Source organism: Molossus molossus, unplaced genomic scaffold (assembly GCF_014108415.1).
Source record: "Molossus molossus isolate mMolMol1 unplaced genomic scaffold, mMolMol1.p scaffold_m16_p_12, whole genome shotgun sequence".
Classification (NCBI taxonomy): Eukaryota; Metazoa; Chordata; class Mammalia; order Chiroptera; family Molossidae; genus Molossus; species Molossus molossus.
Genome location: NW_023425347.1, coordinates 63,166,397 through 63,189,641, shown reverse-complemented (window position 1 = coordinate 63,189,641; position 23,245 = coordinate 63,166,397). Strand labels below are relative to the sequence as shown.

At 44.3% G+C, this 23,245-nt stretch overlaps 1 long non-coding RNA gene across 1 annotated transcript in view; it reads left to right on the top strand.

Moving 5' to 3' along the window:
* LOC118626575 overlaps positions 1-23,245 on the top strand; it is a 69,138-nt gene that overhangs the window by 19,863 nt on the left and 26,030 nt on the right. The gene's annotated exons all lie outside the window — the stretch shown is intronic.

Below are 23,245 nucleotides of genomic sequence, written 5' to 3'. Positions count from 1 at the left end.
AAGATGCGGTGATTCCTGGGCAGGAGATAACAGGAAGGACATCCCGGGCAGAGGTCATAGACACCCTCTCTATGCTTCTGCAGGTGGCGCCATGTGGGGGAGAGTGCACTACACCATCAGAGCACCTGCTTCGGAGGACTAGATATGCTGTCAATGAGCTGTGTGTTCTTCTCTCTCGATCATAATTTCCTCTGTAAAATAACAGTGTTGCATTATTATAGCAGTCAGGGTTCTTAGTTGCAAAAAACAAATCTTGTCTCTGGGCAATTTCAACAGAAAATGAACTGCCTGAAAGGGTATTGGCTGGCTCACAGGATTACTGGGGAGCCAGCAGAACCAGAGAGAACTGGCAAAAACAAGGAAGATGGCACAGGCAAAACCCAGGCCAGAGCCTCAGTGCGGGGCCACACTCCCTTGAGGCCACCACAGCCATTGTGCCATTGACTGCTGAGTGTCACAGCTCCCACCCCTGCCAGGAGTGGGCACTAGCCATGCTGCCTTTGCTGCTGCCTTTGCTGCTACCCATGGAAAGAACTCTCCACCCTCCCTGCTTCTTTGCATCATCAGTGCAGTCATACATTAGACTGCCAGGGAACTTGGAAGAACAGAGCTTCCTAGAGAGGGAGACAGGTTCTGTTGACCGTCACCACTCCTAAAATGGAGAGTTTCTCCACCGCAAGAATCAGAGGGTTCAGATCCTGGGCAGCCAATCAACTTCACATTGTCAGTACCAGGCAGTCTCTAATGTCCCTTTAAAGCTGACAGTTCACATGTCCACCCGCAAAGCAAGAATGGGTACAGTTATCACTTCAACCCTTTTTCTATGAACCTCAGCTTCTTATAAAAGCTACCACCTCATTGCTTTGCCACAGAGCTCTATTTCGCATTGCAAATCCTTCTTTCCAGGTACTTTGGAGATGCACTCCGCATGTCCTTGCGTTACATGTTAATTTGAGCCACTGAAGCCAGCCTGTTTTTTTCTGGCTCCACAGCCCTAAAAATAGGGCATTATTGAATGGCCCAATAACCTGGTCAGAACCCTCAGAGTACAGCAGGCCCCTGTGTTGATTCATATTTTTAGCGAACAGATGCTCTTTCTATTGGAATATCTATTTTTAAACTTTCCAAATGTCAATTCTCTCTCTCAACTGCAATTCTCGCTCTCAAAAATATGCCGGTGTGCTTATTTATTTATTATTTATTTATTTATTTATTTATTTTGTTCCTGGCAGAATTCAGTCTGCAGAGTAAAAGGCACACTTCAGTCATTTAATGGGTCTTTTGGGGCAGAAGTAATATTGATTTTCTTGCCCACACTGTCTTCTTTCTTTTTGATTGAGAGCTAAGAGAACCGGTGGAAAGGAGTTCTGGAGGTGAAGGGTCCAGGATCTCGAATGATCTGTGCCGCTTCTGTCTGGGCAGTTTCCACCAAGTCTGCTTCCACAGGCAAGCGGCGCGTTTACCGTAGCCAGAATGTGGGAGCGACGCGAGTCTTATGAAATCATTCAGTGTGAATAGCTGATTCCGGCTGCATTTGCTACTGCGCCAAGGTAACAGAGATGTGAACGTAGTGATACGACTGATGCGTTGGAAACCACCAGCGATCTTACACATCCGGATGGTGGCAACTCCTCGAGGAGCCCCCTTTGGAAGGCATTGCGCTTGATCTGACATCTTTTTTTTTTTATCCTCACCCGAGGACATTTTTCGATATTTTGTTCAGATAGAGTGAGAGGGAGAGAGAGAGAGAGAGAAACATCGACGTGAAAGCGACACATCGAGTGGTTGCCACCCACACGACCCAACCAGGGCCGGGGACAAACTGCAACCAAGGTACGTGCCCTTAGCGGGAACCGAACCCGGGTCTCTCCGGACCGCAGGCCAACGCTCTAACCGCTGAGCCAAACCGGCCAGGGCTGATCTGACATCTTTTTGCTCAAAGCATTTTTGGGAATACTTTTCTCGGAGCTCTCTTCCCAGGTGTGGATCCGGCTCTGGAACATCCTCCGTGACAGCAGCCCTACGTGCTTGGGGAGCGAGGGCACTAGCTCAGGAGAAGGTGCTGGCCAACTCTGACAGGGCTGTGGGAGGAGGAAACGTGGCCACAGTGAGCTGACCTGAGTTTTGGAGTAAGATATTTGCGCTCAGATCCCCTCTCTCCCACTTCCAAGCTTGGTCAAGCTGCTCAGTGTCTCAGAGCATCACATTCTTTGTGTGGGAAATGTAGGAAACCCCACCTTCCCCTTCAGGGTTGTGGTAAAGATTAAATGTATATAACGTGTACAGAGTTCTGGTCCCTGGTAACAATGCAGTAAGTTTTCATGCCTCCTCTACTCCACAGTTCTAACACACTCTGTCCTCCCAAAGGAGGCTACCTTGCTCTTTTCCTTTTAAGCCCTTGACATCTATAAAAAAAATTTTTTTTAGAGAGAGAGAGGAAGGGAGAGGGAGATAGAGATAGAAACATTGGTGAGAGAGAACATTGATTGGCCACCTCTTGCAAGCCCCCCACTAGGGACCGGGCGCACAACCTGGGCATGTGCTCTGACCAGGAATACAAGTGGCGACCTCTTGGTGCAGGGGTCAATGCTCAACCACTGAGCCACACCAGACGGGCAGCCCTTGACATCTTTATTGATGTTCTTGCTCTTGTTGTTCCCCAGATTTACTCGCCCTTCCTCCATCTCTGTATGTTTAGATCCTATTTTTCCTTTTAAGGTCTAGCTCACATGAAAACAACACCAGTGAGCAGAGTGTTCGGGCGATTTGCTCAAGGCCTCATAACTCCCATGTAAGTGGTAGAGCCAGACTTGGGCCCCGACCATCAGACGCTAGTGTCTACACTCTACAGTGTTTACACCACCACATTAGGTTATGCTGTACCTACGTATAAAAGCTTCTTCCACCTTCTTCATGAAGCGCTCCAGATCCCTCCCGTAGAAACACTCTCTTCTGCCTTTGAATTCCATATGCTCCATGCTTTCTAATGACACAGTATTTTTCCACAGGATATTGTGATCATTTAGTTAGTAGTGTTACCTTGTTAAACTTAACTCTCAAGAAGTGTCATTTTTTCCTATATTACTCTTCTTAGTATCTTGCATAATTTCTGTAGGTGCTTAAGAATATTTGTCGAGCCCTGGCCGGTTTGGCTCAGCAGTTGGAGCGTTGGCCTGCGGTACAGAGAGACCCGGTTTGGTTCCCGCTAAGGGCACGTGCCTCGGTTGCAGTTTGTCCCCGGCCCAGGTTGGTCGTGTGGGTGGCAGCCACTCGATGTGTCCCTTCACATCGATGTTTCTCTCTCTCTCTCTCTCGCCCTCTCTCTCCCTCCCGCTCTATCTGAACAAAAAATGGAAAAATGTCCTCGGGTGAGGATAAAAAAAAAAAGAATATTTGTCGAGTGAATTGTTTAAAAATGCAAATCTGAGCACGACTTTCCTCTGCTTAAAATGTTCCATTTACTTGGGAATAAAAAGTGAAATCCTCAACACAGCCAGAGGTCCTGTGTGATGAGCCCCTCAGCCCACCAGCCTCACCTGGCTCCACGCTCCTCTGAGCTCTCTGCTGTGCAGCTAATAGAGATTCTGTCTGCTCTCCTGTCCACCTGATGCCCTCAGGACCTTTCCTTTGCTTTCCCTCTACCTGAGAGCTGGCTCCCGTTCCCTACCTTGACCTCGGCTCTGGTCATGACGGTTCTGATGCACTGCCCTGTAACATTGCTCTGGGTACGAAGGGGGAGCACCCCTTGGCCTTGCTTGGGAATGGATGTGTTACGTGCTGGCCAGGCCTTTCCAGCCCTGAGAGTGGGAGCCCACCTGGTGGCCCTGGCTCTGCCCTTACTCTCCCAGTAGGAAAGCCAGGGTTGTTAACACTTGGGGATTTAGGCCTGACCTCTGCAGGGGTCTCTGGGGCAACAAAGGATGCTTGTTCAGTCCAGCTCACCCTGTTACGGAGGAGGCGACTCTGACTCCAGGCCAGAGATTGATCCTGCAGTGGCGTTTCCTGAAGGGAATGTATCCTTCATCTCCCCTTGGCGCGTGCATTCTGCCTGCCAGCGGGCCTGGCTCAGAGCCATCTTGGCAAAGAGGAGTTTTTGCAGACTGATTGATTTAATTATGTTTTCTTCCCAAATTCCTATCCTCGGGCAGAAATAGTCTCCAAACAGCTTTTGTTCCATGGGGGATAGGATGGGGAAACCAGGCAGGGGACGAAAAAGATCAGCATAAGGACACCTCTGCTGGAATGGGTTAGTTCCTCGTTTTATAATCATGTTATTTTTATAATAGGTCACATTTATTAAATATCCACTAGGTCCCAGGTACTGTATGAAGAAATTGTACATATATTAGCTCATTTAATTTTCTTAATTATAGCACTTTGAGTTAGATTTATTTATTATTCCCACTTTACAGATGAGAAAGTTGAGGCTTGAGGAGGTTGAGAACTTGCCCAAGGTCTAGAAATAGTAGAGATGGGCTTATAGCTGAAGATAGGGGAGCCCTTGCTGAAATTTGTGCCTTGGCAACGACAATAGCAAATCACACTTGTTTTCCATGCAGGGTTCCAGGAAAGAGTAATTATCAAAATAGCAGCATGTAAAGAGAACCATGCATAACTCAGATGTTCTCCAAGTGTCCACATGTCAATAATGACTTTGCAGATACTTCTATTCCAGTTCACTGGGATGCAGCCTGGTGTAAGAGAGAACAGGAGCTTTGGAGTCACACAGACCTGGTTTCGAAACTGAACTCAGCCTTCTTTCTGTGCAGCCAATACAGCTTATATAACTTCACTGGGACTCGGTTTTCTCATTCTTAAAGTGGTGGTTGTGACTCATAACTCATAAGGTTGTGAATATGAAGTCAGAAAACATAATAAACCTTCTTGTGCCTGGCATGTAGACAGTGACAAATAAATGGTAGCTATTAATATAGCACTGATGTAAAGGGAAGCCCCAAATATGATTGTTAGCCTCTCTCCCGTATTTTATTATTAGCTGTTAAATTCCACTGGTAACATTTGCGCTAAGGTGTGCTGTCTCTGGGAGGCCCAATTAAACAGAAAATACCTTAAAGGGAAAATACATTAAACTATCATCAGTCTAAATTATTAAGTCTTAATTAATAATTAAGCTATTTATTGTGCGAGTTGGAGAGTAAGATGTTAACTTGTTAAAAAAGAAAGCCTTAACTTAGGAGTGTTAACAACAGCTGCCTCCATTTAGTTAGGATCTATTATGGGTTTGATATCTTTTATTCTGTGGTTAGTGCTGGTGACTACACTGTGGAGATGGTATTATCACTTGATTTATGAGGCTTAGGAAGAGATTAAGCAACATGTCAGAGGCCACCTGAGAGTAAGTGGTTGGGGAAAGGCTTCAAGCACAACTCCAATAGCTATACGTTCCCCACTAGGCCTTGCTGCACTTCGGGCCTGGCAGTCCCGCTTTTGGGAAAATATCCCAAGTAAATAAAAGAAAGAAGGTCAATCGTTAAGTCGAAAACAAGAAATATTGACAGCTTATATTAATCACAAAGCCATATGCCCCCAGATTGGAAGGGGCAGAGGTGCCACACACGAGCAATGTACCAGACTTCAAAAGAGAATAGGTGAACTGGGTCAGGAGACACAATTAAACCATATTTAGTAAAAAGGGTGCAATGAATGCAAAATAGTACACAAAGAGTGTATGCATACGTCTCAGCGTTAGAGAAAATGGATACATGTCTGCCAATAAGGACCAGAGGTATTTAGAGTTATGCAAATGATTAGTATATAAATCTTCTTTGTATTTTTGGGAAAAGCAGTTTAAATACTGTATTCATTTAAAAAGAAAGAAAGAATATTGAACCACGTTTTTAACACAAGGAGATAGGTTTTAAAAACACACAAGAAAACAAACTAGATTTATTTTTAATATTATTATTATTTTTTTAACCCTCACACGAGGACATTTCTCCATTTTTGTTCAGATAGAGTGGGAGGGACACAGATGGAGAGAGGGAGAGAGAGAGAAACATCGATGAGGGCCGGGAACAAATTGCAACTGAGGTACCTGTCCTTGGCTGGAATTGAACCCGTGAGTCATTGGTCCGAGGGCCGACGCTCTAACTGCTGAGCCAAACCAGCCAGGGCAAAAACAAACTACATTTAATGATAAAACCCTGCAGGACATTTGGTCCACTCCCACATGTCCCGTCCAAGGTATTTGGATAGGAGCAAATGTCCGCTAATTGGTAAAACTAACTTCTGGAAAACGCTGAAATAAAAAATAATTACTATCTTGAGAGAGAGAGATTTATTTACTACAGTGTTTCCTCACCTAGAATTTGAGGACTCATAGGGATAGTGACACAGGGGCTCTAAATCTGTGCAACAATTTATAGAACATGATAGAAATTGTGTATTTTAACTGGGTGTGTATTGATCGGCTATCATTAAGGATGTAAGAGCTTGGGCTGTGTTATCACATGACTGAATTTGAATCCCAGCTTTGTGACCCACCTACTAAGTCAGCGGTTCTCAACCTGTGGGTGGCAGCCCCTTTGGGGGTCAAATGACCCTTTCACAGGGGTCGCCTAAGACTATCGGAAAACACATATTTCCAATGGCAATTCATAATAGTAGCAAAATTAAAGTTATGAAGTAGCAACAAAAATAATTTTATGTTTGGGGGGGGTCACCACAACATGAGGAACTGTATTAAAGGGTCACGGCATTAGGAAGATTGAGAACCACTGCTCTATAAGATTCCAGCCCCCTACCACCCCATCGGAGTCTCGCTAGCTGAGTCCCCAGACACCACGGGGCAGAGAGTAACTATCCCTGCCGAGCCCTGTGCAAGGTCCACTGAAATCCCCAAGCATGAAAAAACAGCTGTTGCTCACATGGCTAAGTTTGGGGAAGTTGGTGATGTAATAGTAGTATCTCAAAAACGTTTTAAAGAACATACATACTTTAATTGGTCGTCTCTTGTATGTGCCCTGACCCCTGGAGATCAAACCCACAACCTTGGCATTGTATTCAAGGGTCACAGCATTAGGAAGGTTGAGAACCACTGTGCTAAGTGATGCTGGGCAGGCTAATTTCTTCTCCTTCCTGGTCTGTAAGATGTGCTTCATCATAACACCTGCCTGAGTGGGTCACCGCCAGGCACACAGTGAGATTTCTGTAAACATTAGCTATTATTAGACTCCCAAGCTTCTTTGCTTTGACCTGAAGTTGTATCAGTTCAGCAGTACTTTTGATCTCAAGCAAATCTGAAGTCTCAATGGACATTTGTACAAACCTCTAATTGCCAAAATATGGGGAAATGGGTGAACTGTGAGTAAATGCAGTTCGGTCAGGAAAATCTTTCAAATTATGGGTGAGAGGAGGGAGGGAGGGTAGGAGGAGTGACAGCGATCCATGCGATGGAATCTGAGGGTAAGTACACAAGATACATACGTCCGACCAGCACGAGCGAAGGGGAGGCCCGAGCAGAGCACGGGGGTGGAAGCTGTAGCAGCCACAGGCTCTCGCTGGAATCAGTTAGAGAGGTCGCGTTCGTTGAGGCCCGACCCTTTCTGAAGATAGCTCGCTGTCCTCTGCAATTCGTACTGTCGTTGGGTTGCGGATTGTGACACAAGAATCCAAACCAGGACCTGCAGAGGTGAGCGTGTGTTTCAGAAGGGAATTGTGTAACTGAGATACCAGCTGGGGCTCCCCATCCCCGGGAAGTCTGGGTAGCCTTGACCTAAACCTGAATTCCACACCTGCGACTTCACCAGACCCCCATGTGGTTTCTCTCTGGCTCGGACCGCTTCCTCTACTTACGGCTTTGTGCTAGGGCAAGTCAACGCAGAGGCAAAGCCCAGCCCTTCCACCAAGGTCCAGACACAAACCACACACCAGTCCTTTCATAGACTCAGTCATGGTGTGGGGTGTGGGGTGTGGGGTGTGGGGCAGATGATGCAGCTCAGACTCACATCCTAGACACAGACCCATCTACCTCCACCCAGTTTCATTTCCTCCATTTTTCTGGTTTTTCCCTGTCTTCCTTCCGGCACACATATACATTCCTCTCCGTCTCACGTGAGGGAGACAAACCAGCCCAACCCTCGCACTTATCACTGTAGTTTGCCAGCTGAGATTAAGTTTACTCATCTTAAGAGGGATTCTGATCAAAATGTTTTCTCCTTCGCATTACAGTTATGAGGACTAGGCCAAAACAGCACGTGTGAGTACCATTTTATGCAAAAAGAGGGCTTATAAAGATACGTAATTCTAAAAAGTATGAAGATGCTTATAAACAGTGATCTATCAGTGGAGTTTTGACAGATTAGAACCCCAGTATTGGCAAAGAGCTGCAACTAATGGTAAGATGATGGGGAGCCACTGAAGAGTCGTGGTAGGAGGTTTATGCCATTAGACGTGTGTCTTTCAGGAAGGTCCCTCGAGTAGCCCTAGGGGAAGTGACAGGAGGGAGGCAAAAGTGGATGCAAGGAAACCACAGGCAGGCGACAAGAAGTTCTATTCTGAGGCATCGCTGGCAGTGAAATGGGGAGATGGATTCAGGAAATGGAGTTTTCAGAAGTTAGTGGCTGATAGATGTGGGAAGTCAGAGAGAAGGTCAAGAATTAGGTGACCAACTTGGCCTGGTTTGCTTGGAACTTTACCAGCTTTAAAACACAGTCCTATGCCCTGGGAACCTCCTCAGTCCCAAGGAACTTGGGATTGTTGGCATCTCCTGGGCTTGGTACTTGGGAGAGGAGGGGTTTGGTATTGCAGTTATCGAGAGAAGGATACAGCAGGAGGCGATTAGTGGGTGATACAGTGCAAGGGGAGGAAGTGTTTGGTGATAATGGGATCTTGACTATCATGTATTTGAGATGTCTGTGGGATATTGAATCAAGATAACAGCCTGGTGGTTAGACGAAACATCAAAGCGGGAAAGAAAGGCTTGATAACAATAAAACAATCACAACCACCACCTAACAAAAAAACTGTTCTAAATACGTCGTATCTTTGGTCCCATTGGATCCTCACAGCTACCCTAGGAGGTGGGAATTATTATCCCCATTTTACAGTTGAGGAAAATAAGGCACAGAGAAGATAAAAATCCTGTTCAAGTTTCAAAAATCAGAAAGCTAGTTAGTGGAGGTGCCAGGGCAAACGTCTCTAGCTAAAGATGTTCTTTGCAACATATTTTATAAAAGCAAAATATCAGAAACACCTGAAGTAGGACGCACATAGGTAGGTAAGTTAAGATACACTTATAAAACTGAATGTATGCTCAGTTTGTCCCCTGCTCCCGTCCCTAGGAAAAGAATGCGACCTTCTCTCTTTCTCTCCCCTCTGCGGAGGCTCCGGCTTTGCCAGTTTTGTTCTTTTAGGCCACTGTGATGTCAGAAGGACATGGAAGTGGGCGCAAAGATGAGGGGGCGTGGGGAAGACACTGGTAAGGAAGCAGTGGCGGCATATCAGAAGAGAGACAAAGGGAAATTATTTTAAAGACATATTGCACGGATCCCCTTCATGGTGTTAGAAAACACAAAAGGCTTGAGTTCTTTAGAAATCACTTTCTGGTGGCTGAGCTCCGTGCCAATGACAGTGGCAGTCCTTGTAGCAGGGTTGGGGTGATGGTTTCATGTATATTGCCACAGCATTGTCACAGCATCAGGGGGTGATTGAAGCAAGGCAGAGAGGTCCTAGAAACCACCAGAATAGGGAGGGCAAGGGGAATAACCAGTTACTGAGAACTAACAATGTACCATGTGCTGGAACTCCATTCCATCAGGGACAAATCAAGCCCTGGCCTGCCTGGAGCTTCTCGCTTAGTGGAAGATGCAGGCACAGAAATAAGGTTTTGCTAAAATGCAGTAAGTGGATTGGTGGCGGTCTATACAGTAGGATGCTCAAGCCAGGAGGAACTCCACTGAGCTTGGCAGTTGAGGGATTTAGACTGTCAAACAGGGCTCCCTGAAGGAAAAGGAAGCTGAATCAAGAGAGAGGGCAGGAGAGGAAGATTGTTCCAGCAAAAGACGAATGTACTGACAAAGACAGTAAGGCAAGAAATAGTCTAGTGTGCACGGGAACTACAAGCAAATCGGTGGGACCAGAAGAGCAAGTCTGAGCTAGGGAGGGAGAGCCAATGGGCTGGGGAAGAGACGGAACGGTCAGAACCACTCTGACCTGGTCAGGCCTCTTGGCCACCAACTCTTGAGGGAAGGGTTTTTAAACAAGGGTGCATTTTGTTGGTAGGTTTGTTTTTTGGATGGGAGGAACTTGAGCAAGTTTATAGGCTTATTGAAAATAGAGATGAGACAGCATGGTTGAATGCTGGAGGGAATATGGTATATACACTTTAAGGGGTTGGGCCTCTAGAGAACAGGATTTGATGGGGTAACAAGGAAAAGGGCCAAGGAAAGATGAAGTATCTGGGTGCAGAGGTAAATTCTCTGGCAACAGGGGAGAAAGCTCGGGGGGTGCACACATTGTTGCCTCTGTTTTCTCAAAGAAGTTGTACAGAGTGTGTGTTAGGGGGTAGGCAGTGAGGGGAATAAGAGGGAGAGCCAACTACAGATTAGCATAGGTTGTTGAACTCCATCCAGAGCAGCTGCCGGGGAGCCCACAGACCAGTATGGCCAAACCATTTCTCCAGCAGAGCTAGGGAGCTGGGAACCAAGAAGACCAGTTGAGGCAGGCGAGGGAGGGGCGCAAGGTTGGTGAGGAGGTAGAGAAGAGTTTCTTTCAGGCCAACCACCATGGGCTGAGCTTGGGTATCAAGGAAGGAACAGAAAGGGAACTGCTAGCTTAGGAGATCATGGGGAATCAACGGCAAAGAACTTCCGGTTAGGCTCCCTTTCCCCCGGACCAGAATGGCCTGCCATGGCATTCCTGCCGTAAGTAATTTTTCCTTTCTGGGCCTCAGCTTTCCCATTTGCACAGTTACATAATCACTGTGCTATTCTCCAGTTCTAACTGTGTCTGATTGTGCAAACAGGTGTGTCCTAGCTTCTGGGGCCTCTGGGGGAGGCGTTTTCAGTACCTTCTGTTTTGGAGCTGCTGAGCTCGTATGAATCATTTTCTGCTGAGAAGGAGCTCACGGTGGGGTTGGCAATGAGATGTGAGATTTCAGTGCCTCAGGGCCAAGGGCCAGTGTGCTTTGCCATTGGCCAACAAGCTACATTCCAGTGACTTTGCCTCAGGATTCTCAGTAAATATTAACCAACAGACTGGATGACCTTGGACAAGCTCCTGAAACCACTCACCAGTTGGTTTACTCAACCATCAAGGAAGAGCAAGTAGTTACTCAGAGTGACCACACACACACACAAAAAAGTGTGACTCAGAATGTTTGGGGGAACAAGATACAAACAGAAATGCTTATTCCTGAAAAAGCCAGTGGTAGGTTGGCTCCCTGGAAGCAGAGCTGAGTCAAGGAGAAGAGGAAGGGAAGTAGTATGGGGCAGGGAAGAGAGACTAACAGGAGTGTGGGCCTCAGTCTGCCCCCGGGGAGGCGCTGGAGCACACCTGGGCCATGGTTGGTCGTTGGTCATTGGTCTAGAGGACGGGATGGGTGTTTTGTACCCAAATGCGTCAGTGATTGGCTGAGGTCTGTGAACAGATGGGTGGGGGAGGAAGTGATGTCACCTCCCTGGCGAGGGTGCTCTTGTTTGGTCCAGGACAATTCTGTCTAGAAGAGGGAGGCAGAATGTTGTTAGCAGTTACTCACATTCACTGGGTAGGAAGAGAGGTACCAGCAGGAGCCACTACAGCCACCCTAGAAATAAAGAGCAGAAGTTGTATCTTCAGGTCTAGGAAGGATGGAAAATAATGTATAGGTAGTTTAAAATTAAAAAAAGGCAAGAAAGAAGTGGTAGCTCTACCCCTCATAAAGAATTAAAAGACTTGAAGGTCACATACATTACTCACCATTGCGGTGACAAAGCAGCAGAGCTTACTCCTCTCAAACATGCTGATTAAACTTCACACTGCTGACAAAAAATCAACATCCTCAATATATAAAGAGCTCCTACAAATCAATCAAAACTAAGACCCCAATAGTTGGATAGGTAGGGGATATTAACCAACAAACCACTGAGAGGGAAATATAAGCAGCTAACAGACATTTAAAAAAATCATTCAACCTTGTTGATCATCAGACAAACACAAAGGAAAAAATATACATATTTTCATCTATCAACTCACAAAGACTTTAAAATAAGAACACACAAAGCTGGCAGGATTGTAGATTTGTTCTTACAAGATACTTTTATAGTATGTTTTGTGAGATTTGCACTTCTAAGAACTATCCTAAGGAAATAATTTAAATGTTTCATGAGTATAATATGAAGAATAGAGAAATTGCTATGTGCTATGTGCTGAGTACATGAATATGATTTATTTCATTTAATTTATACAATTTCCTTATGAGGTAGGTACTTTCATAAAGTCTCTTTTTAAACGAGGGGAAACTGAGGCTTAAAGAAGTTAAGTAGTGGGGAAACTGGGATTATCTGACTCTTGTGTGTGGGCCCTTAATAACTGTACTTATTCTATGGATTCACTGAAACACGGGTCCAAGAAGAACGTAAAACTTTAGCCTTTTTGCAAAATAATTAAACTTGGCAAACTGTTCCTTGCTCCACTGATCAGAGAACCTCAGTAGCATTTGGATTTCTAATTAAGCCAGACATTTAATTAGGGTTCCTGGGCTACCACCTCATCCTTTGGAGAGTTTTGTGATGAGTTTTACATAAAAGTATAAAACAATCCTAATGCAATCCTCTGTGCAATATGGTGAAGTCAGCGACTGAGTTTGGCACCTTTTGAGTTGGGATAGCAGTTACAAACTTTTCTGTACCAACAGCCCATTACTGAAGCAATCAATTGTATATATTTGTTTACTTGTCTATCTCTTCCCCCAAATTGTGATTCTATTATAGCAGGGATCATGTCTGTCTCATTCATTAAAATAACCTTAGAAGGTGAGAATGGATTATGGGCTGGTGTCTAGCAGTGCCTGCCAAGCTCTCACGTACCTAGAGGAAGACATGTCACAAGAAGGGTCATTACTGTGCATTGTTGGCATTTGTAAAACATTTGGAATGACATCTGGGTGGTTTCTAATTTTTGACTATTACAAGTAAAGCTGCTAAAAAATCATTTGTGTGCAGGTTTTTACATGAACACAAATTTTTATTTTTCTGGAATGAATGCCCAGGCATGCTATTCCTGGTTCATATGGTAGTTTCATGTTTAATTTAAAAAACACCTGCTAAACTGTTTTCCAGAGTGAATGTACTATTTTACATTCTGACCAACAATGTGTGAAGTGATCTAGCTTCTCCAAGTCCTTACCAGCATTTGGTATTATCATTCTTTTTTATTTTAGTCATTCAAATAGATTTGCAGGAATAGCTCACTCTGCTTTTAATTTGCATCTCCCTAATGGCTAACAATGTTAAGTATCTGTTCCTGTGCTTATTTACCATCTGTGTATCCTCTTCAGTGCAATATTTCTACATATCTTTTTGCCACTTTCTAATTGAATTTTTTATTTTAATTATTGACTTTTTGAGCACTGTTTGTATATTCTAGCCCTTTGTGACACATGGTTCAAACATTTTTCTCTCAGTCTGTAGTTGGTCTTTTCATCTTCTTCACAGGGTCTTTTAAAAAAAAATTTCCCCTTTATTTATTTCAGAGAGAGAGGAAGTGAGAGGGAAAGAGAGACAGAAACATCAATGAGAGAACATCAATTGGCTGCCTCCTGCATGCCCCCCAGTGGGGACTGGCCCACAACCTGGGCATGTGCCCTGACCGGGAATCGAACTGGCGACCTCTTGGAGCATGAGTCGATGCTCAAGCACCGAGCCACACTGGCTGGACTTCACAGGGTCTTTCACAAAGCAAATGTTTTTAATATTGATAAAGTATATATTTATTTTTAAAATAGATCTTCAAGATTTTCTCCTATGTTCATCCCCAAGTTTTATAGCTTAAGATTTTACATTAAAATAGGTAGTCAATTTTTTAGTTATTTTTTGTATAAGGTGTGAGACTTGGGTCGAGGTTCATTTTTTCCCTTCCTTTGGATATTCAATTACTCCAGCACCGTTTGTTGAAAAGGCTATTTTTCCTCCATTGGATGACTTTGGCATTTTTTTGGTGGGAGGTGGGGGTGGGGAGCTTTTCTATTCTGTTCCATTGATCTATGTGTCTGCCCCTCTGCCAATACCACACAGTCTTAATTATTGTAGCTATAGAATAAGTAGCAAAGCAGATAGTCTAATTCCTCCCATATTATTGTTTTAAAAATAGTCTTAGCTTTTCTAGTTCCTTTGCTTTTTCATACAGATTTTAGAATTAAGCTTTTCTAGATTAAAAAAAGTCTTAGATAAGAATCACATTAACCCTATAGATCAATTGTGAAGAACTAACATCTTTATGTCTTTCAATCCATGATCACTGTGTGTCTCTCATTTGTCGTCTTTGATTTCTTTCATCATCATTTTGTAATTATCAGCATACAAGTCTTACATGTTTTATTAGATTTACACCCAAGTGTTTCATTCTTTTGAGTGATTGTAAATGGAATTGTATTTTAAACTTGTTAGCTTATACAAATATACATGATTTCTGTATGTTTTCTTATGTTTTATGACCTTCCTGAACTTGCTTTTTAGTTCTAAGAGTTTAAAGTTTTTTTTGTGTGTGGATTCGTTGAAATTTTCTACATAGACAGCTATGTCATCTGTGCATGGGGACAGATTTACTTCTTCTAGCTATATGCTTTTATTTCCCCTATTGCACTGGCTAGAACTTCCAACATAATGTTGAATAAGAGTGTTAAGACTGTACATCCTTTCACTATTAAGTATAATGTTAGCTGTAGGGTTTTTTTTTTTTCAGTTGTTCTTGTTGAGTTTTCTTCTGTTCTTAATTTTCTGAGAGGTTATCTTCTGTTTTTTATCATGAATGAGTGTTGAATTTTATCAGTAGAATTTTTTTTTTAAATCCTCACCTGAGGATACTTTTTCATCTATCATCAGACAGAGTGGGAGGGAGGGAGGGAAGCAGAGAGAGAGAGAGAGAAAGAGAGAGAGAGAGAGAGAGAGAATCATCGATGTGAGAGAGACACATTGATTGGTTACCTGAGAGAGAGAGAGAGAGAGAGAGAGAGAGAGAGAATCATCGATGTGAGAGAGACACATTGATTGGTTACCTCCCAAGCAAGCCCGACCAGGGCCGGGGACAGAACTGCAACCGAGATAAGTCCCTTGACTGGAATCAGACCCGTGACTCTTTGGTCTGCAGGCCGATGCTTTAACTGCCAGGGCATCAGAAGATTTTTTAATTGATTGATATGATCATGTGATTTTTTTTCATTAGCCTGTTAAAGGTAGATTTTTTCCTTTTAATTATTAATTTATTTTTGTTACAGATGTTTCTCCTTTTTTTCCCACTTATACCCTCCTCCCCCTCCCTCCCCGCCCTGTCCCCAGCTTTGTTGTTCATGTCCATTGTTCATGCATACATGCATATAAGTTCTGTGGTTTATCTCTTCCCCCCCACCCCCTCTTCTGGGGATTGTCAGTCTGTACCCCACTTCCATGCTTCTGGGACTACCCCGTTCCTCAGACTGTTATGTTCATTATATTCCACAAATAAATGAGATCATGTGATATTTGTCTTTCTCTGCTTGGCTTGTTTCGCTTAGGATAATACTCTCCAGGTCCCTCCATGTCCTCTCAAAGGATAAGAGATCTTTCTTTCTTATAGCTGCATAGTGTATATGTACCTAAGAGACATATGAAGAAATGTTCAACATCACTAATCATCAGAGAGATGCAAATTAAAACAACAATGAGGTACCGCCTCACACCTGTCAGAATGGCCGCCATTAACAAATCATCAAACTACAGGTGTTGGCGAGGGTGTGGAGAAAAGGGGATTCTAGTACACTGCTGGTGGGAATGCAGACTGGTGCAGCCACTGTGGAAAACACTATGGTGTTACCTCAAAAAATTAAAAATTGAACTGCCATTTGACCCAGTGATCCCACTTCTAGGAATATACCCTAAGAAGCCTGAAACACCAATCAGAAAGAATATATGTACCCTATGTTCATAGCAGCACTATTTACAATAGCTAAGATCTGGAAACAGCCCAAATGTCCATCAGTAGACAAATGGACAAAATAGATTTTTGAGTATTGAACCAACCTTGCATTTCTGGAATGAACTTTACTTGGTCTTGGCATATAATTCTCTTTCATATGTTACTAAATTATATTTGCTAATAATTTGTTAAGAATATTTGCATCTGTATTTATGATGAATATTGGTCTGTAGTTTTCTTTCTTATTTGTATTGTCTTTGTCTGGTTTTGGTATTTGGTAATATTTGCTTCATAAAATTAACTCAAAGGTGTTCCCTACTCTTCCATTTTCCAGAAGAGAATGTGTAGAACTAGTATTAATTCTTTTTTAAACATTTGGTAGAATTGTCCAGTGAAAACATCTGGGCCTGGATATTTGCTTTGGGAGAGTTTAAATAAATTCCATTTCATTGGTAGGAAAAATTATGGAGACTAAAAATATTGGTGGTTATCAAAGGTTCAGGAGCAGGAAGGGAGGGGTAAATAGATAGAGCACAGAGGGATTTTAGGGCAATGATACTATTCTATCTGATACTATAATGGTGAATACATGTCATTATACATTTGTCAAAACCCACAGAATTACAACACTAAAATGAACCTTCATATAAACTGTGGATTTAAGGTGATCATGATGGGTCAATGTAAGTTCATCAGTTGTAACATATGTACCAGTATGGTGGGGGATTTTGATGAGGGGGGTGGGGTAGACTCTGGGGCTGGGGGTGGGCAGGGGTATATGGGAACTCTGTACTTTATGTTAAATTTTACTGTAAAGCTGTAACTGCTCTAAAAGAATTGTCTATTAATTTATGAAAACCCAACCCTAAGTCTATGTAGTTGCAAAATGAGTGTTCTAACACCATTGTCCCCATCACTAGTGTTAAGCTCACAACTCACATAGACTCCTTGGGCCTTCTTCATCTTGTGGGCAGCTGGTTATGTGCCTGTGCCTGAGATGTCCCTGGACTGACTCAAGTTTGCTCTGCTATCCCTGGTACCTCCCTCATCCCCACGGCTTAGTAGGTCTTGAACCTAGAAACGAGACAGACTTGAGTGACATCCTCTCTAAGCCTCATTTTCCTCATCTATATAAAAAGGGGAATATCATAAGATTGCAACGTGAGGTACCCTGGCTGCTGCCTGGTACAAGGTAGAATTTCTTCCTTGTCCTCCCTCCTCTCTCGATCCTGTTGCTTAGGGTGGCCACCGGGAAAGGCAGCCCTTTCCGAGTAAGAAGGAAGGAGATGGGGTAAGGGACAGTGGAGAGTGCTGAGCCCTGGTGACCTGCACACAGTGGCCAGGCTAGCCACCGCCCTTTCTCACGACGGATGTATATCTCATGCTATGTTTTTTTCTGGGTCCCCTTCAGGGGAGGATAGGAACAGGGAGCACATGGGGTTATGTGGGGGAGAGATGTTTTTCAACTGACACTAGTGACTTCGTTTCCGATTCTCACAGGCGACCTGAATGCCCATCGCATCAGGCAGGGAGAGCTGCCCAGATCTGACACTAACCCCTTGTAGAAGTGGCTGGCAGGACCACAGGGTGCGAGGGGATGCCTGCAGGCCAGTGGAGGCTGGATGAATTTAGTGCCTGTGAATGAGGCGGGATTGGCAGTCCTTGAAACAAACTCCCTCTTTGTCCCTGAGCTGTACTTCCCAGACAAGGGCAGTGCGAGCTTTCTTCATTCCACCCCGTCCGCAGTCTCGGGCCCAACTCAGCTGTGAGGAGAGGCACAGAGGCCCCATGTTTTAAGCCCTAAAAAGGATCAGTTAATTTGTGTCTCAGAGACCTAAAAGCAAGCAGCCTGCAGCCTGCACGGCTGGAGTCGTGGAGCCGAGAGCTGCCAAGACAGCAGTTTTCAAACATTTTTGGCAATAGCCTATAGTGAGAAATACATTTTGCCTCATGATCCAGTGACACACATAGATACAGTCATGTATGCTCTTAAACATAAGTTACACATTTGAAAAGGAAATCAAATGGGCTACACTGTATCAAGTGCAGTAAAGATAAATACTGTTCTGTGAAACATTTGTTTCTGTGTGTGTGCCCACTCTCCTATGTGTGTGTTGGGTCATGATATAAATTGCATTTCTGGCTGTGGATTGTGGTAACACAGATTGACAAACACTTGTCTAGGTTACCATTTCTCCAACTATATATTAAATCTCCAGCTTGGAAAGGGACAAAATGTCACGCACTGAAGGCCCTGAAAATTGTTGCAGTAAAGGGACCTGCTGAACTTCGTTGGTCAAATGTGTTGGATTTGGGGGAAAGGGGTTCCCCCAAATGCTTATAGTACTATGTCATGAAACTAACATTTCCTAGCACACTGACCTGGACAGACTCTGAGAAGTTCTCTAACTAAAGACCTTATATGCATATACACATTGCTCATGGACACAGACTATAGGGTGGTGAAAGCCTGGGGCAGGTGGGAACCAGGAGGAGGGAGGCAATGGGGAGAAAATGGGGACCTCTATAATACGCTCAACAGTGAAGATGGAAAGAAGTAAAGAAAAGTCCTGTAGGATTTCCTCAGGGGTTTCAGTGACAGGGTGGCGGAAGTGCTGCTTTAAAGGAACAGAGCGACTAGATCGATTACATTGTTGGTTGCCATGTAAGATTTATTTGGAAAAAAATTTCCTGCTAGAAAATATTTGAAAACTACAATTCTAGTCCAACTCTCATTTATGATCAGGGAAACTAAAGTCCAAAGAAGGAAGTGACTGACTCAAGGTCACCCAGTGAGGTCATGTTAGAACAGGAACTCAGTTTTGCTAAGTTCTTAACTGTGAACCCCTGACCCCACCTCCAGGGTCAGTAAACATCCCAGTGCAGGGAGTCTAGGGGGGCTGGGGTGCAGCATCAAAACACCTGGCCTTGTCTCTTGTCCCCTGCTCTGTTGCTGACCTTTTGAAAATGGCCTGACTTCTCTACATTTGCCCTTTCTCATCTATAAGATGGTAAATAAGGATACTACCTTAACATAGATATAATGTATAATGCTTCTTTGAAAAGGCAGATACTGTATAATAAATACAAGAAACTTATTTCTTTGTTTCTAAGCCTCAGAAAAGAGATCGTATAATTCCAGCTAGGAAGTTCTCAACCCTATTGTATTGGAATTTAATAAAACTTTCCCTGTTGTCCAAGTTTAAGAAAAGTTGCTGATTGCTATATTAAAAGAGAGAGAAAGAGAGAGAGAGAGAAGTAAGACATGTTTAGAAATTTCTCTTTTTACCCAGCTAAAACCCTATTATTGTTTCCTAGAAGTGACACTGCCTAGATTGTATTCAAACCAGCAAAGAATATCTGTTCCTCATCCATAGAGATTTGAAGTCAAGACATTTTACATCCATCATGTCTCCATATAGTACTGCTCCTTCAGCTTCTGTGGAATGGTCAGCTGCTTGAACGGTGAGGGACTGCCTGGGCCTGCAGACTCCCCATCCGGAAGAGGACTTCTAGGACTCTCAGTGGCCTCCTTGCCTTTTGATTCGGCTGGAGTTTGGCCCAGAGTTTGACTGGCAGGAGCTCTGAGGGGGGAGGGGAGTGGGTCTGGAGAGTTACTCCCTTGGCGGCCTCCGTCTGAGAGCCACAGCTGCAGCCACAGGGCCGTCCCTGTGACCTGCTCTGTCTCTAGTTCTGATAACCACTCCGTCCTCTGGCTTCGGCCTGGGTGAGAATGTCCATAGGTACTGATCTACTGTTCTTTCTGGTTGCTCCATTCCCTGGTCATACTTTCATAATTCCTTTATTAGCTCCCCTCAAGTTATCCGGTTTGAGTGAGACATCTGTTTTCTGCTGGGACCCTGACTTATATGCTGTTTCATATACATTTGCTTGCCATATTGCCTATTTTTTGCCTGTCGAAGTACAGAAGACTCACAATTTTCTTTCTTTTGCATCCCTTGGTTGAGAGGAAGAAATGAACAGGGCTTTTTCATCCTGGGGTGCTTTAAAAACAGCTGACAGCCCGGGCCAGTTTGGCTCAGCGGTTAGAGCGTTGGCCCACTGACTGAGGAGTCTCAGGTTCGATTCTGGTCGGGGCATATGCCTCAGTTGTGGTTCGGTCCCGGCCCTGGTTGGGGTCATGCGGGAGGCAACCAGTCGATATGTCTCTCTAGCATTGATGTTTTTCTCTCTCTCTTCCTCCCACTCTATCTGAGAATAAATGGAAAAATATCCTCGGAGGAAGATTAAAAAAATAAATAAATAAAAACAGCTAATGTCTGAGCGCCAAGTGGAGAATCTGATCACTGGGTCTGGGTGGGACCCGGCGTTACATTACCAGAAACCCCACAGGGAACCACTGATGCAAGGCAGCAGGTCTGGCTCTGCAATTTGTTTCTGTGAGAACATAGGCGAGTCCTCCCTGGGCTCAGTGCCCCATCTGTAGCTTGTATATGTATGTGCACACACATGTATATGTGTTTGTATGCTTGCATATGGAGATACATGTATGTGTACAGGTGCGTGCATGTGTGTGTATGCATGTGTATATGTGTGTGTGTGTGTGTGTGTGTGTGTGTGTGTGTGTGTGTGTGTTGACCCCTGACTCCCTGACTCTGGATCTTGTCATTGTTGTCTCTAATGGTGATTGACTGAGGACTTTGGTTCTGGCCATATGCTCCACTGCCCTCTTGTGGACATGAACACAGCTATGAGCATGGCTGAAGTGGCACTTCATGGCCCCTATAGCATGTTCTTGGGCATCTACTGTCAGCACTGAATGGGGCTTCAAGAGGCGATTTAATCAGGTGTAGGACAGGCTGCACCAACCATTCTCAGGACATGACCATTTCCCTCTCCCTGACGTCCGTCAGGAGAGACTTCATCTGAGCGCCTGGGCTTTCTTATTTTGAGGTCATTGATTTGTTTACATAATGAGGGGAAGGAGTGGATTAATTGCTTTGCAGAATAACTATAATTAAAAATAAGGCAGAGCATTGAGAAAAAAAATTAAAAAGCCACAAATTAGCTCCTAGGAGGCAGAGCCAGCAGAGCAGAGTGGCCAGGTCCTGGGGACGAGGGAGTGCCGTTTCTGCTCCAGCCGAGCTAATGACAGTGCTCCAGCAGCTCTCCCCGAGACCCCTCTTCTAAACTGCCACCTGCTGGACATCCCTCCTCTGCCTGTGGCCTCTCCCTGCCCCCATCTCTCAACTCTCAGTTCCTTCCTCTGAGAAGCCCCTTGGCCTCTTTTCTACCTCACATCTGCTCCTCTGTCCCCCTTCACTCAGCAGACTTTCACCGGCCCCTCCACTAAAAGATGGTAGCAGTGTGTTAGCAGTCTTTCCTCCATTACTGTGATACACGGCGCATTGATTATATGTATCCTTTATCTCATATCCTTATTATTGTTAGGGATGATGTGAGAGGGAGAGTATTGTGCAATTACCAGTGTCTTTTATACTGGACAATTTTTATTATTTTGGTAGAAAAGATATGAAAAAAAAAAAAGGATAAAGTTGTTCCTAAAAAGTAGATGTAATTTTGACCTTTAAATTTACATTAAACAATTTTTTGTGCCATATTCAGACAACTTTTAATGGTGACTGTGGTCTCTACCACCGTTCCTGTGCTGCTATGATCCGGGTTAAAGGGAGTCCATTCACTCATTCCATAGTGGTTTTCTTGAGCACCTACTCTGTGCCAGGCCCTCTTCCAGGTTCTGGAGAGACAGCGAGGAACAAAACTGTCTCATTCTCATCAAGCCCAGATTCTAATGGGAGGGGCATGCAGAGGAAGAGTCTGATGGGCTGGATCTTACTTTACTTGCTTCAACAGTTTCTTCTCGAGTTTGGAACTAGGAACAAGCCCCCAAGCGCCTTGTCTTCCACTATCTCCAACGTGTGATCTCTTTCGGATCAATTTCTGGGAATACTGTTACTCATCAACAACTTCTGATGACTGAGTTCAGTTAACCATTCACAGCCTGATAACTTCTAGTAGGTGAAGTCACGGTCAGAAGAGGAGGAAAGGAGGCCACTTTCCAGGCTTGCCGAGGCTCTTGGACAAAGCTGTGAGTGTAAGTCAGGCCACACCGAGGCTGTGTGGCCTGGTGGTGGTCCACAGCTTGGGCTCCACAGACTCCAGACCTGGTTCAGATTCTGGTTTTGCCACATATGTATCTGCACAGCTTTGGGCAGATCGCTTTGAGCCTGTCTGAGGCTCATACTCTGCTGGCTTCCCCCATAGAATGAGGTAATAAGAATCACTTAAAAGGCTTGGAGTAATCACGCAATGAGATTCCATGTAATGTGTGTGTCTACATACATAGTGGTTAGTACACGGAGTGGCACAGTGCTCATTAAATGGCAGCTGTTATTACTAAGTATAGTTTAGTGTTTCTTCCCCGTCTCTCAGCTTTAGTGAGGTATCATTGAAAAATAAAAACTGTATGTATTTTAAGTGTACAACATGATGTTTTGATACCCATATACATGATTACTAAGTTAAGCTAATTAGCATATCTGTCACCTCACATAGCTACTATTTTTTGTGTGTGTGGTAAGAACACTTTAGAGTTACCTTCTTGGTAAATTTCAAGTATTTAATACAGTGTTATTAACTGTAGTCACCACACTGTACATTAGGTCTCCAGAATGTATTCATCATTTATTTTTGTTAGTCCTCACCTGAGGATACTTTTTCATTGATTTTTTTTTTTAGATAGAGTGGAAGGGAGGGAACGGGGAAAAGAGAGAGAGAGAGAGAGAGAGAAACACATCGATGGGGTGTCAAAGATTGAACCTGCAACATAGGTACGTGCCCTTGACAGGGAATCAAGTCTGCCACCCTCTGGTCCATCGGTCAACACTAACTGCTGAGCCAAACTGTCCAGGGCTGTATTCACCTTTTTTTTTATCCTCACCCAAGGACATTTTTCCATTCTTTACTCAGATAGAGCGGGAAGGAGAGAGAGGAAGAGAGAGAAACATCGATGTGAAAGGGACACATCGAGTGGCCGCCACCCACACGACCCAACCAGGGCCGGGGACAAACTGCAGCCAAGGTACATGCCCTTAGTGGGAACTGAACCCGGGTCTCTGTGAACCGCAGGCTGACGCTCTAACCGCTGAGCCAAACC